The following is an 11,329-nucleotide window of genomic DNA, read 5'->3' as shown; positions in this document are numbered from 1 at the left end:
TGTCATCAAATTTGTAAATGACAAAACAATAGTTAGCCTCATCAGCAAAAGCAATGACCGGGAAGAGCTGAAAAATCTTGTGATATGCTACAAGAGTAACAACCTGAGTCTCAACATGGACAAAGCAAAGGAGATTATTGTGGACTTCAGGACGACCAGGAAAGACCATCTTCCACTAAACATGTAGTGGAGACAGTAGAGAACACCAAGTTCCTTAGAATCGACTTAACTAGTAACCTGTCATGGACACACAATATCTCCTCATTTGACAGGAAGGCAGATCAGCAAATGTACTCCCTGATAATACTGAAGAGGGCAAGGTTACCGGCCATCATGTCAATCTTCTTCAGGAGCTCTATCGAGAGTATTCTGGTCAGCTGCTTTGCAGTGTTGTACAGTTGCTGCAGAGAAATGAATCAGAGGTCAACCCACAGGACCATAAGAGTGGCAGAGAGGATCACAGGAGTCTCTCTCCCCCTATTGATGTGACCTACTGGGATCATTGTCTGAAAGGGGTGTGCAGAATCATTGATGACCCATTCCATCCTGCACATAGCATCTTTCAGCTGCTCCCATTGGGAAAGAGAAGTATCCGAGCCAGCGCCACCAGGCTGAGGAACAGCTTCTTCTCATGGGCAACCCAAAGGCTGAATAATCAAAGGAACAGCTCATTCTAACATCCAAGACTCTCATATTGAGGAAACAAAATGTATATATTTATTTGTATCTATGATTACTTGTCCTGCATCATTATTGTTTATCTGTATGTTATGTCTGACTTCATTAGGCAGAGCATTAGGTTTGAAAGTATATAAAACCTAGTTTAGAGGAGAGAGTTATGGGGAGAGATTGGACATATTTGGGTTGTTTACTTTGGACCATCAGAGACTTGGGGGAGACCCCACCAAATTATTCAGGGTTTTCTGCAAGCAGAAGCCCTGGATGAACAATGAAATCTGGAACCTGGCGGGAGCCAGATCACAGACATTTAAGTCCGGAGATCAAGAACTCTATACAAGGTGTAGGTATGACCCACATTAGGGTCATAGAAAGCCATCTCTTGGATGAAGTGGAGATTCTGGATGAGAATGGAAACAGCGAAGTTTACCTGACAGCTGTGGCAGAGTCTAAATAACATAACCTGCTATAAAAACAAAATCTGGTGAAATAGGAGACAGCAAAGCTTCACTCCCAGATGAGCGCAACGCCTTCTATGCCCAATTTGACAACCGGAACAAAGAAGAACCACATTCCTTGGTGATCTTCTAATATTATTATCTGAAGGGGATCTGCAGGCTACCTTCAGTAAATGAATCCAAAGAAAGCATCCAGTCTAGACAGAGTACCTGGCAGAGTACTGAAAACTTATGCCGGCTGATCAACTGGCGAATGTATTTACTGATATTTTCAACATCTCATTCAGACAAGGTCTGGTACCCATTCTAACAGGCTTCAATTGTACTTGTGGCCAAGAAGAGCATGGTTACCTGCCTAAATGACAATGGACCTGTGGTGAAGAGTTATGAGAGACTGGTATTACCACCTGTCTGAGTGGAAGCATGGATCCTGTCCAATTTGCCTATTGCAAAAACAGATCTATGCCAGATGCCATTTCACTGGTTCTACACAAAGCCCTGGAAGATGCATATAATAAGGATTCTCTTTATTGTTTACAGTTCAGTATTCAACACCATCATCCCCACAAAATTAATCAGCAAACTCCCAAGACCTGGGCCTCAATACCTCACTCTGCAATTGGATCCTGGATTTCCTCACCTCCAGACCCCAGATAGTTCAGATTGGAAAGAACATCTCCTCCATAATTTCCATCACCCCTGGAGCACCACAGAGCTGTATATTTAGCCTTCTGTTCTACTTGTTTTACATTTGTGACTGTGTGGCTGAGTACATCAACAAGATCATATACAAATTTATTGGTGATACCACTGTAGAGACAAAAGGGGACAATAAGTCACTCCTCAGGAGGGAGATTGGAAACTTTGCCTAATTGTTTACTAACAACAACCTCTCACTCAATGTCAACAAAGCCAAGGAGCTGATAGGAGACTTTAGGAAAGTAAAACCAGGGGTGTACAATCCAATGTTCAATGGGAAATATTTGGAGATAGTGAGCAGATTTAAATTCCTGGGTGTAACTAACTCAGAGGAACTTTCCTGGTAACATTATATTAATGAAGAAAGAACGTCAGTACCTCTACCTCCTCAGGAGGTTGTGGAGGTTTGTCATCAGAAACTTTGAAAAACTTTTAAATGTGCAGTGACAAGTGTGCTGACCGGCTGCATCATGGCATGGGAGGGGCACCAATACCTTTGAGCAGAAATCCCTTCAAAAGGTAATGGACATACCCCAGTATATCACAGTCAAAACTTACCCCACCATTGATAATGTCGACATGGAATGCTGCCATTGGAGAGCAACAGCAATCAAGGATCCACACCACCCAGGACCTGCTCAGTTCTCATTGCTGCCATCAGGAAGGAGGTACAGGTGGCACAGGACTCATATTTCCAGGTTCAGGAATAGTTGTTACCCTTCAACCATCATATCCCTGAACAGCAGACTTATTTAGAGATCCATTTGCCATATATACATATGTACCAGTCGATCCCATGTAAAAGTCGACCCCCTTTTTTGGCAAAAAAAAATCACTTGTTTTATGTATATCCCGTTTAAAATCAACCAACCAATTTTGGCCCCAGCTGTCCACACATCTAAGCTCCTGATGCCCCATATACAGATTATCATCCTGGCCACCTGCCCACTGGAGCTCCTGATGCCCTGACCACCAGCCTATCTGAGCTCCCGATGTCGCATCCACAGATCTTCCCAATGGCCGCTCCCCCTCCAGAGCTCCCAAGACCCTGACTGTGGATTCTCACCTCAGCTGCCCGCCAATCGAATTCCTGACACCCCGACAGCCAGCCCATCCAAGGTCCCAACACCATGACTGTTGTGCCCATCTGAGCTACTGAGACACTGACTGCCCACCCATCCAAGCTCCCGTTGCCTTGATTGCCTGCCCATCTGAGCTCTTGCTATTCTGACCATGAACCCTTGCATCAGCGGATTGACCCTGCCATCCAAGGTCCCGACACCTTGAATGACACTGGTACTTAACACCATCAAAGTTGTATCTATGTAAAAGTCAACCTCCACCCCCCACAAATTTGACCCAAAAAATTGGTCCCCAAAATGCGACCATTAAATGAGAATATACAGTAAATATTTTATTCATTATGTATTACTGAATATTTATTTTTCTGTATTTCCACATTGTTGACATTTCTTCTTGAGTAAATTGTACTTGATCTATAGGACAAAGAACCTTGGGGTTGCATGTGATGTCATCTATGTACTCTGACAAGACTGAACTTTGACCCAATAGAGTTCTATAAAATCACAAAAGGGATTGATAGGGAACATGGTCAGAATTGTTTTCCCAGGGTTAAAGCATCATACACTGGGGGAAAGTCATTTAAGGTGAGGGGGAAGAAGTTTAAGGTAGATGTGTGGCAAATACTAATGCAATAGTAGCTCTTAAGAGGCATTCAGATACTGTAAATGCAGGAATATGAAGGGGATAGAGGGATGTCTATCAGGTGCAAGAAGCAGCATTTTAGTTTGACTTGGACATCACATTCAGTACAGACATATGGGGAAAAGGGTCTATTCCTCTGCTGTTCTATATTATAATTCTAATATCTACCTATCAGCAGAGTTATTATTTTACTGAAAGTTTTTTATACTGCAGGAAAACAACAAGAACTTTGTAAATGGTTGAGAATAATATTATGCATTATGCTTGGTTGCACATGTCATAATCTGCTAATAAATGTCAATAACCACTGGAGTGGTAATGGTTAATGTGTTAAACAGCTTGATTAAATATGATTTGCCAGTGATTTGTCAAGTAGCAGAAAGGTTTTTCATCATGTGTATATTTAGGGAGATTCTGCACTGATGGGCAGATCTTCCCCTTTGGACAGGGATTGCAGAATGTGCTTAGAGCTATTGACAGAGCAGGTATTCTTGCACTTGCCAGGGGTCCAGAATAGCCGAAAGAATACAAGAGCTGCATTGCTTGAAAAATATTTGTGTCTTCAATCAATTGAGTGGACTTTCTTTTTGAGTTATGGTTACAAGTGATTTTAAGGACTATTGGCTATTCTTTCCAGTGAGAACTGGGCCTGATGTCCCACTCACCAAGGAAAAGTACACACATAATGCACTGCCTCTCCTTTCTCTGTGTAGTGATTGCTGCGTGGTCACTGGCATGCCACGACAAATGGCCTCGCCTACATTATTGCGTCCAACACAATACCTTCTTGTTGGTATCCCCCATTTTCACTGAGTTTGCTATGTCACGGCACAACTGAGTGTCTGGCAGTATAACTGGATGGGTAGGGTGGCTCCTTAGCCTTGGTTGTCAGCCACCCTAAGAGAAGGAAAACTGATTTCAAACCCAGGCAGATGGGGCTCATTAGTCTTGTCAGGCCATCCATCTAGGAGAAGGATCTATGACCCAAGGACCTGCTTGTCACCATTCTAGCATGGTCATGGCAGATAAACTCCGGGTATAAAAGGTGGGGCCAGTACTGCACAGACTGCACTCTAACTAAGATATCCATTGTGCAGGCCATTTTGACGATTCTCTGTGACCATTCATTAAGCCCTGCCACAGCTCATCACTCATGAATGACATCCCTCAGTCGCTGTGGATGAAGCGGGTTTACCCAAAGAGTATGAAGATATTACGGAAGGCCTTGATAACAATGGCTGTGGCCATGTCCAGGCATGGGATGGCAAAAGGGAAACTGGAGTATTCATTGATGATTGTAAGGAGAAAGAGGAGCCCTTGAAATCAATGCTTAGGTGCTTGAAGAGTCAGGTAGCTTTGATCAGGTTTATCTTGTATGGTCGGTAGAATTGTGGTTGCATTCGACATAGACCTCTCAGTTTTTAGTTATTGTCCAGAATTCCTTAACGGAGTATGGTAGGTTCCAAGCTTTGATAAAATGGAAAAATCTAGTCACACCTGGGCAACAAGGATTATATATGGGGAGTCTGCAGCCTGTCCATTTGGATACTGGCATAAGTTCGACAGGATTGAGTGTCTGGGGGCTCGTTAAGTTTGCCAGGCGGGTAGAAGATGTCATAGGTTTAAGTGGACAGTTTGATTCTCCATTTGAGCATCTTATCGTTCTTGATTTTTCCTCTCTGCTTGTTATTAAACATGAATCCAACCACTCATTCTCCATGAGGAGAGTGAATCTGGTGAGGAGGTGCCTTAAGTGGCATACTATCTCCATGATGGCCTGGGCCTCCTTCTCAACAGAGGAGTGACAGATTTCAGGGCCCTGGAGGCTGCATGAGAAAAAGGTGATGGGTCTGTCTACTTGGTTGATTGTAGCATCCAGGGCAAAGTTGGACTCATCACTTTCCACTTGGACCAGTGTGGATTCATCTATGGAATGCATGGTTGCCTTGGCGATGTCGTCCTTGATACGGTTATGCAGCTTGGGCTTCTTCCAGCAGGGGAAACGTGGTAGATTTAACCAATGAGTGAATCTTGTCCGCATAGTTGGGGACCCATTGAGTGTAATATGAGAAGAACCTGAAGCATCTCTTTAGTGCTTTGAGGGTATGTGGGAGAGCAACAGATGCATGCAGTCAGGGACTGGGTCGATGAGGCTGTTCTCGAACATTCAGCTGAGGATAGCTAGTCTGTTGTCTGGAACACACATTTGTCCTTATAAGTAAGATTCAGGGATTTTGATGCATAGAGGAATTTATGCAGATTTAGAACATTATCTTGCAGGTCAAGGCCACAGCTGCAGATGGTCACATTATCAAGGTATGGGAAGATGGCCTGCAGCTTATAGTGGTCCACCATGTGGTCCTGCTGGAAAAAGGAAACCCCATTGGTAATGTTGAAAGGGACCTGGAGGAAGTGGTAGAGGTTGCCATCTGCCTCAAATGCAATAAACTGGTGATCCTCTGGGTGGATTGGGAACTGGTGATGTGCTGACTTCAGGTCGATTGTGGAAAATACCCAATATTGTGCGATTTGGTTGACCATATCGGATATGTGGGTAAGGGGGTATGCGTCGAGGTGCATGTACCCATTTGATGGTCTAGCTGTAATCTGTGACCATCCTATTCTTTACCACAACCATCTGGGCCCTCCAAGGGCTATTGCTGGCCTCAATAATGCCCTCGCCAAACAAGCGCTGAACCTCCGACTTAATGAACACCTTTTGTCTTCCACACAGCACCACCTACTCCTGGTGGCCACTGGCTTGCAGTCGGAGGTGAGGCTGGCGAACAGTTGGGGGGGGGGGGTCAAATTTGAGGGTCGAGAGGCCACAGGTCATACGCAGAGGGCCATTTGTGAATTGTTCATTGCAAAGGGTAAGGGGGGCCCATCAAGCCCCAGCAGTAAGGGGCACAGAGTTGTGGCATGACGACCAGTCTGAAATGTTTGTAAACTATGCCTCTGATGGTCAGGGTCACTATGTCAGAATGGCTGCCATATTTGATTTGAACATGAGTGATATCTTGTGTTTGGAGGGGCCATACTTTAAGGGATAGGTGCTTAGCGGTATTGGGTTGAATAAAACTTTCTGTACACCCACTATCAACTAAACAGATCATAACATGCTCATTTACCTGGACGTTCATCATGGAGCTGGTGAGTTTGTGTGGTGCCTCTTGGTTCAGGGTGGTGGAAGCCAGTATAGACTCACTGTCTGAGACTGATGCATGCTCATGATCCCAAATGGCTGCCCTTGCTATACCCCATAGTGTTTGTCGTGTGGTCAAAAATGGCGGCCCCATGACTCACGTGTCATCACTAGTTTGTAGAGAAGATGGCGCCAATTGCACTGTCTAGAGTGGCGACTGTCCACATATGGCGCTGCTAGGTTTCACAGATGGTTTAGACAGGCAAACTTTGGCATAATGTCCCTTTTTCCTGCACTTACTGCATACCACCTTCTTGGCAAGACAGCGTTTCCTCGGGTGCTTACCTGCTGGCAGAAGTAGCAATTGGGGTGATCACCCACAACAGGGGCTGACGTCTGGTCACTACAGGTGACGGTGTGAGACAGTGTGAGTGACCAGTTGCTCACGGCTCAGGATGATTTCCCCCAATCCCAAGATAGTGTCTACTGTGGTGACCAAGAGGTGGGCAAGTAATCATCCAAGTGTCTCTGTCAGCTCAACCACCTTCTGTAGACTGTACCTTTTGTTCTAGGAGTCTCTGTCCTATCTACCTGAAGTAGATACCAACCATGTTTGTGTCCTGGATGAGGTTCTCAGCGATCTGGGTGACAGTCATGGCCTTACAGTCACATGCTCTTCATAGGTTCCAGAGGGTCCACAGGTATTCGGCACTTGACTCTTCAAGTCACTGCTTTCTGGTGGCCAAGAGGTGCCTGGGATAGACCTCATTTGCTTTCTTGTGATATTGGGCCTTCAGAATCTCCATGGTTGCCAGGTATGAGCTGGCGTCTCTGATCATTGGAAATACTTGGGGTCCAACTCCCAAGAATAGTAATCTCAGTCAGTTAGCATCCATGGTGACAATGTCCATGGCCGCTGCCAGGAAGTCTTCAAAACAGCCTAGCCTGATTTCGAACATATTTGGGGTGTCAGGCAATCAAGGGCTGATGTTGAGCTTCTCAGGTTTCAGGTACTCTTCCATGTTTTTAAAAAAAATTATAGTTAATAAAATTGATGCACCATCAATAATAACAAAAGATTGAAGTTGTGAAACTGATAGGCTTTTATTAGCTATAGATTGAAACAGCCATCAACCTCATTGACTGATCAAGGCAGAGTGGAAAGGGGAGCATGCAAGAGGCGATGGGTAAGATTAGTCTCGGGAGGCGTGTCCAGCCAGCAGCAGCCAATCATAGCATAACAGTGGCCACCCAGAACAACACACCACTCCAGTTGCACATGAACTTTCAAGATAGAATAACAACATTGCTTCTCCCAGAGGAAGGCAGCCTTCAAGAAAATAGTACTGGCTACACCCTGTACTGGTCAGACAAGCCAGAGACTGAGAGACATCTTTCTGGCATTGGCCATATGGTCAGAAACTCCATTGCCTCCAAACTTGTAAACCTGCCAATGGATCACTCTGACTGCATTATCTCCATGCCCCTCCCACTTTGAACCAAGCAGCATGCCACACTCTTCAGCATGTACGCCCCAATTTTTCAAGGAGATCCTGTAGCAAAATTTAGGTTTTACACTGATCCACGCAATCTCGTACTGAACCCCCCCCTGCAGATGACAAAGTCATCACCCTTGGCAGCTTCAATGCCAGAGTATGCCAAGATCCAGGAGTCTGAAAAGGAGTACTTAGCAAACATGGTGTTGGAAGCTGCAATGATAATGGGTACCTTCTGTCACCACCTACAACTTTTTGAGTGCTTCCACCAATGCTGCCTCCATGCTATCCTCAACATCCACTGGAGTGACTTCGTCACCAATATTGAAGTACTGAAACGGGCAGAGGTTACTAGCATTGAGACCATGAATGTTGAAGAAGCAGCTGGCTGGGCAGCTAACATCTCTAGCATGGAGGATCATTGCCAGGCCACTGTGACACAGGGGCTCCGAAAAAGAGGTACAAGGACTCTCTGAAGAAATCCTTTGGTGCCTGTCACATTGACTATTGCCAGTCTGCCTCTTTTTTCGAGAATACGCAAAGGGCGGGCTTTGAGAATAAAAGGAGATGGAGAAAGAACTGTGATACAGCAGCACCAAACCCAGAACAAAATTTTCTTTGCAGCTTCTCTGGCTGGGCATGTCTATCTCGCATTTGGCCTTGTCAGCCACCAGCGAGCTTGCAGCAGACATGGACAGCCCCCTTCCTAAATCTTCATTCGCGAAGCCAATGAAAAATGTTAGACCTGCAGACAAAAAACATAAATAGAAAGGTTGAGCATGGTGGGATAATGTTCTGAGTTGCACCTATTTCAATGCAAGGAGCATTGTGGGAAAGGCAGATGAGTTTAGAGCAGTGATTCTCAACCTTTTTCTTTCCACTCACATACCACTTTAAGTAATCCCTATGCCTCTCTGATGAGTAAGGGATTGCTTAAGGTGGTATGCAAGTGGGAAGGGAAGACGGAGAATCGCTGCTTTAGACACAATTGTTACTGAAGTATTTTGCTTGAGAAAAATTGTCATTCGAGTTATGAAACCATGCACATAACGAGTCAATTAGGTACAATTAAAACAGTGGTTTTCAAACTTTTTCTTTCCACCCACCAACCACCATTATTTTAGAGGAGCAAGTGGCAGAGAATGAAAGGGTAGTGTTGCTGGAGAAGGCAGTGCTCAGACAGAATGTACTAGAGGGCTTGTCGAAAGTTATGTAGGTGAAACTGAGGAATGAAAGGATGACCACGTAAATAGGATTTGTATTACAGACTACCCAATAATCAGTGGGAATTGAAGAGCAAATTTGTAGAGAGATGGCAGATAGTTGCAAGAAACATAAAATATTAATAGTAGGTGATTTTAGCTTTCCACGTATTTACTTAGACTCTCATACTGTAAAAGGGCTGGATGAACTAATCATTCATTTACACTTACCTGGGGTCCCCATTTGCTGTGGGGGTGTGAGAGTTGTATTTACTTTAACAGGACAAAATGTTTCTCCTTGTTGCTAATTGCTTAATTAAATAAATATATTGAGTCAGAATCATCATAAACTGGTGTTTTGCAACATTTGGCTTAAGCGTAGTTTTTCATAAAAAAAACTATATAATGGTGTTGAAACAAATTAGCAATAGGACCATCAACACTATTTTGGAGACATGAAAGACTGGTATGCTGAAATCTAGTTTTAGTTTTGCTCCTTTGATATAATATTTGATTTTCCTGCAGGTTTTCAAATTTAATTAATTGACTTGGAACTGCAGCTCTTTTAGTAACTATCTGGCAGTCATAACTGTGAATTGGTGAATCAGACATAGCGTTTTCATCCGCATATTCAACATTTATTGCGAGAGCTCGAGTGAAATGTGAAATTTGGATCAACTTACTGCTGCTTGTGAGCTCACTGACCTAATTTCCACAAAATGTCCCTTTCATTTTGTGCATTTCATTGGAGTGTGCACAGGAGTTACAAAAATACATAATGATTGAATGGGGAGTCGTGTTGAAGCGCACTATATTTCTCATTTGGTAAGATTTCTGGAGTGTTGGCTTCAATACTGGATGCAGAGTTTCAAAACATGGAGATGGAATTTTGAAGCAGAATCCTCAGGCGAGTCAATGAGCACCGTCAAGGGTCAGAGCAGGAGTGAAGCACATTGTGGCTTTGAAGTTAGATGGCAAAAGCAGGATTGATGTAACAGACACTGAGTGAAAGAGACAGTGGAAATGAAAGGTGCACAAAGGCTGATTTTAATTGTGTAGCAGGATGGAATTGGACTGAAAGTGGTGCTTGGGGGACTTTCACCATTGTTTATGATAGTAGATTAGACATTGATATCTTAGTAAGATATAGATAGTTGAACATTCTGGTTGGCTCATGCAAAGGAGGGGGCATTTTTAATGTACAGACCTATATTCTGTTATGTACTCGACACAATGATTATAATCTCGAGAGCTATGCCATAGACAGTTATCCATTTGTAGCAAACATGGAGTCGGCAAAGATCTTTACAACTATTATTTGTGCTGGTCTGTTGCTATCCTGTGCACAGCCACCTCCATGATCACTTCCTCCTTCATTCTCAAAGCTAGAAGCTTGACAAATTTGCTTCCTCCTCAAATGGGGGGTTTCATAGGTTTGATGAACAGATGCAGCTACATCTATGCAAGTTCATAATGGCCACTGCAATCATGTGCAAACTCTGAATACCACTATTTTTCTCAGAAATTTGTTGCTTGTGAGGAGTTGTAAAAGCACGATCAGCAATTTGATCTCCAGCAAGTTATTGCACTCATTTTCATTCTCATGAAATTAATAATGAGTGAGGTAAAGCACATTGGAATGGGAAGATTCCAATGGAAAATCCACTTCTATAATTTTTGTCAAAATTTCTGCCAATTCCAAAAGGATCTTGCTTTTATGCATAGCCAGGTTGAATGTATAAATGTTCCAACCACTATACCACACCTAAAACACAAGCCTGAAGATTCAGATTTTTAACTGTAATTTTTGTGGTGTAGGGTATAATTGGTGCATAAAATTGTATTGCACCAATCTATATCTGACATTAATAAATGATGTCATATTATCAGAGCACAATTTTGACCAATATTGTTTTTGAATCCTTT

At 43.5% G+C, this 11,329-nt stretch overlaps 1 long non-coding RNA gene across 1 annotated transcript in view; it reads right to left on the bottom strand.

The window, feature by feature from the left end:
- Window positions 1–7,865: 7,865 nt before the first annotated feature.
- Window positions 7,866–11,329, bottom strand: part of LOC138751464 (uncharacterized) — a 45,346-nt gene continuing 41,882 nt past the window's right edge. Inside the window, exon 4 of the long non-coding RNA XR_011349962.1 lies at window positions 7,866–8,946. This is a non-coding gene — a long non-coding RNA (uncharacterized lncRNA). The remainder of the gene's footprint in view (window positions 8,947–11,329) is intronic.

The sequence above is a fragment of the Narcine bancroftii genome, chromosome 1 (genome assembly GCF_036971445.1).
Source record: "Narcine bancroftii isolate sNarBan1 chromosome 1, sNarBan1.hap1, whole genome shotgun sequence".
NCBI classification, from domain to species: Eukaryota; Metazoa; Chordata; class Chondrichthyes; order Torpediniformes; family Narcinidae; genus Narcine; species Narcine bancroftii.
The sequence above is the reverse complement of the archived record's forward strand: the minus strand, read 5'-3'. Positions and strand labels throughout refer to the sequence as shown.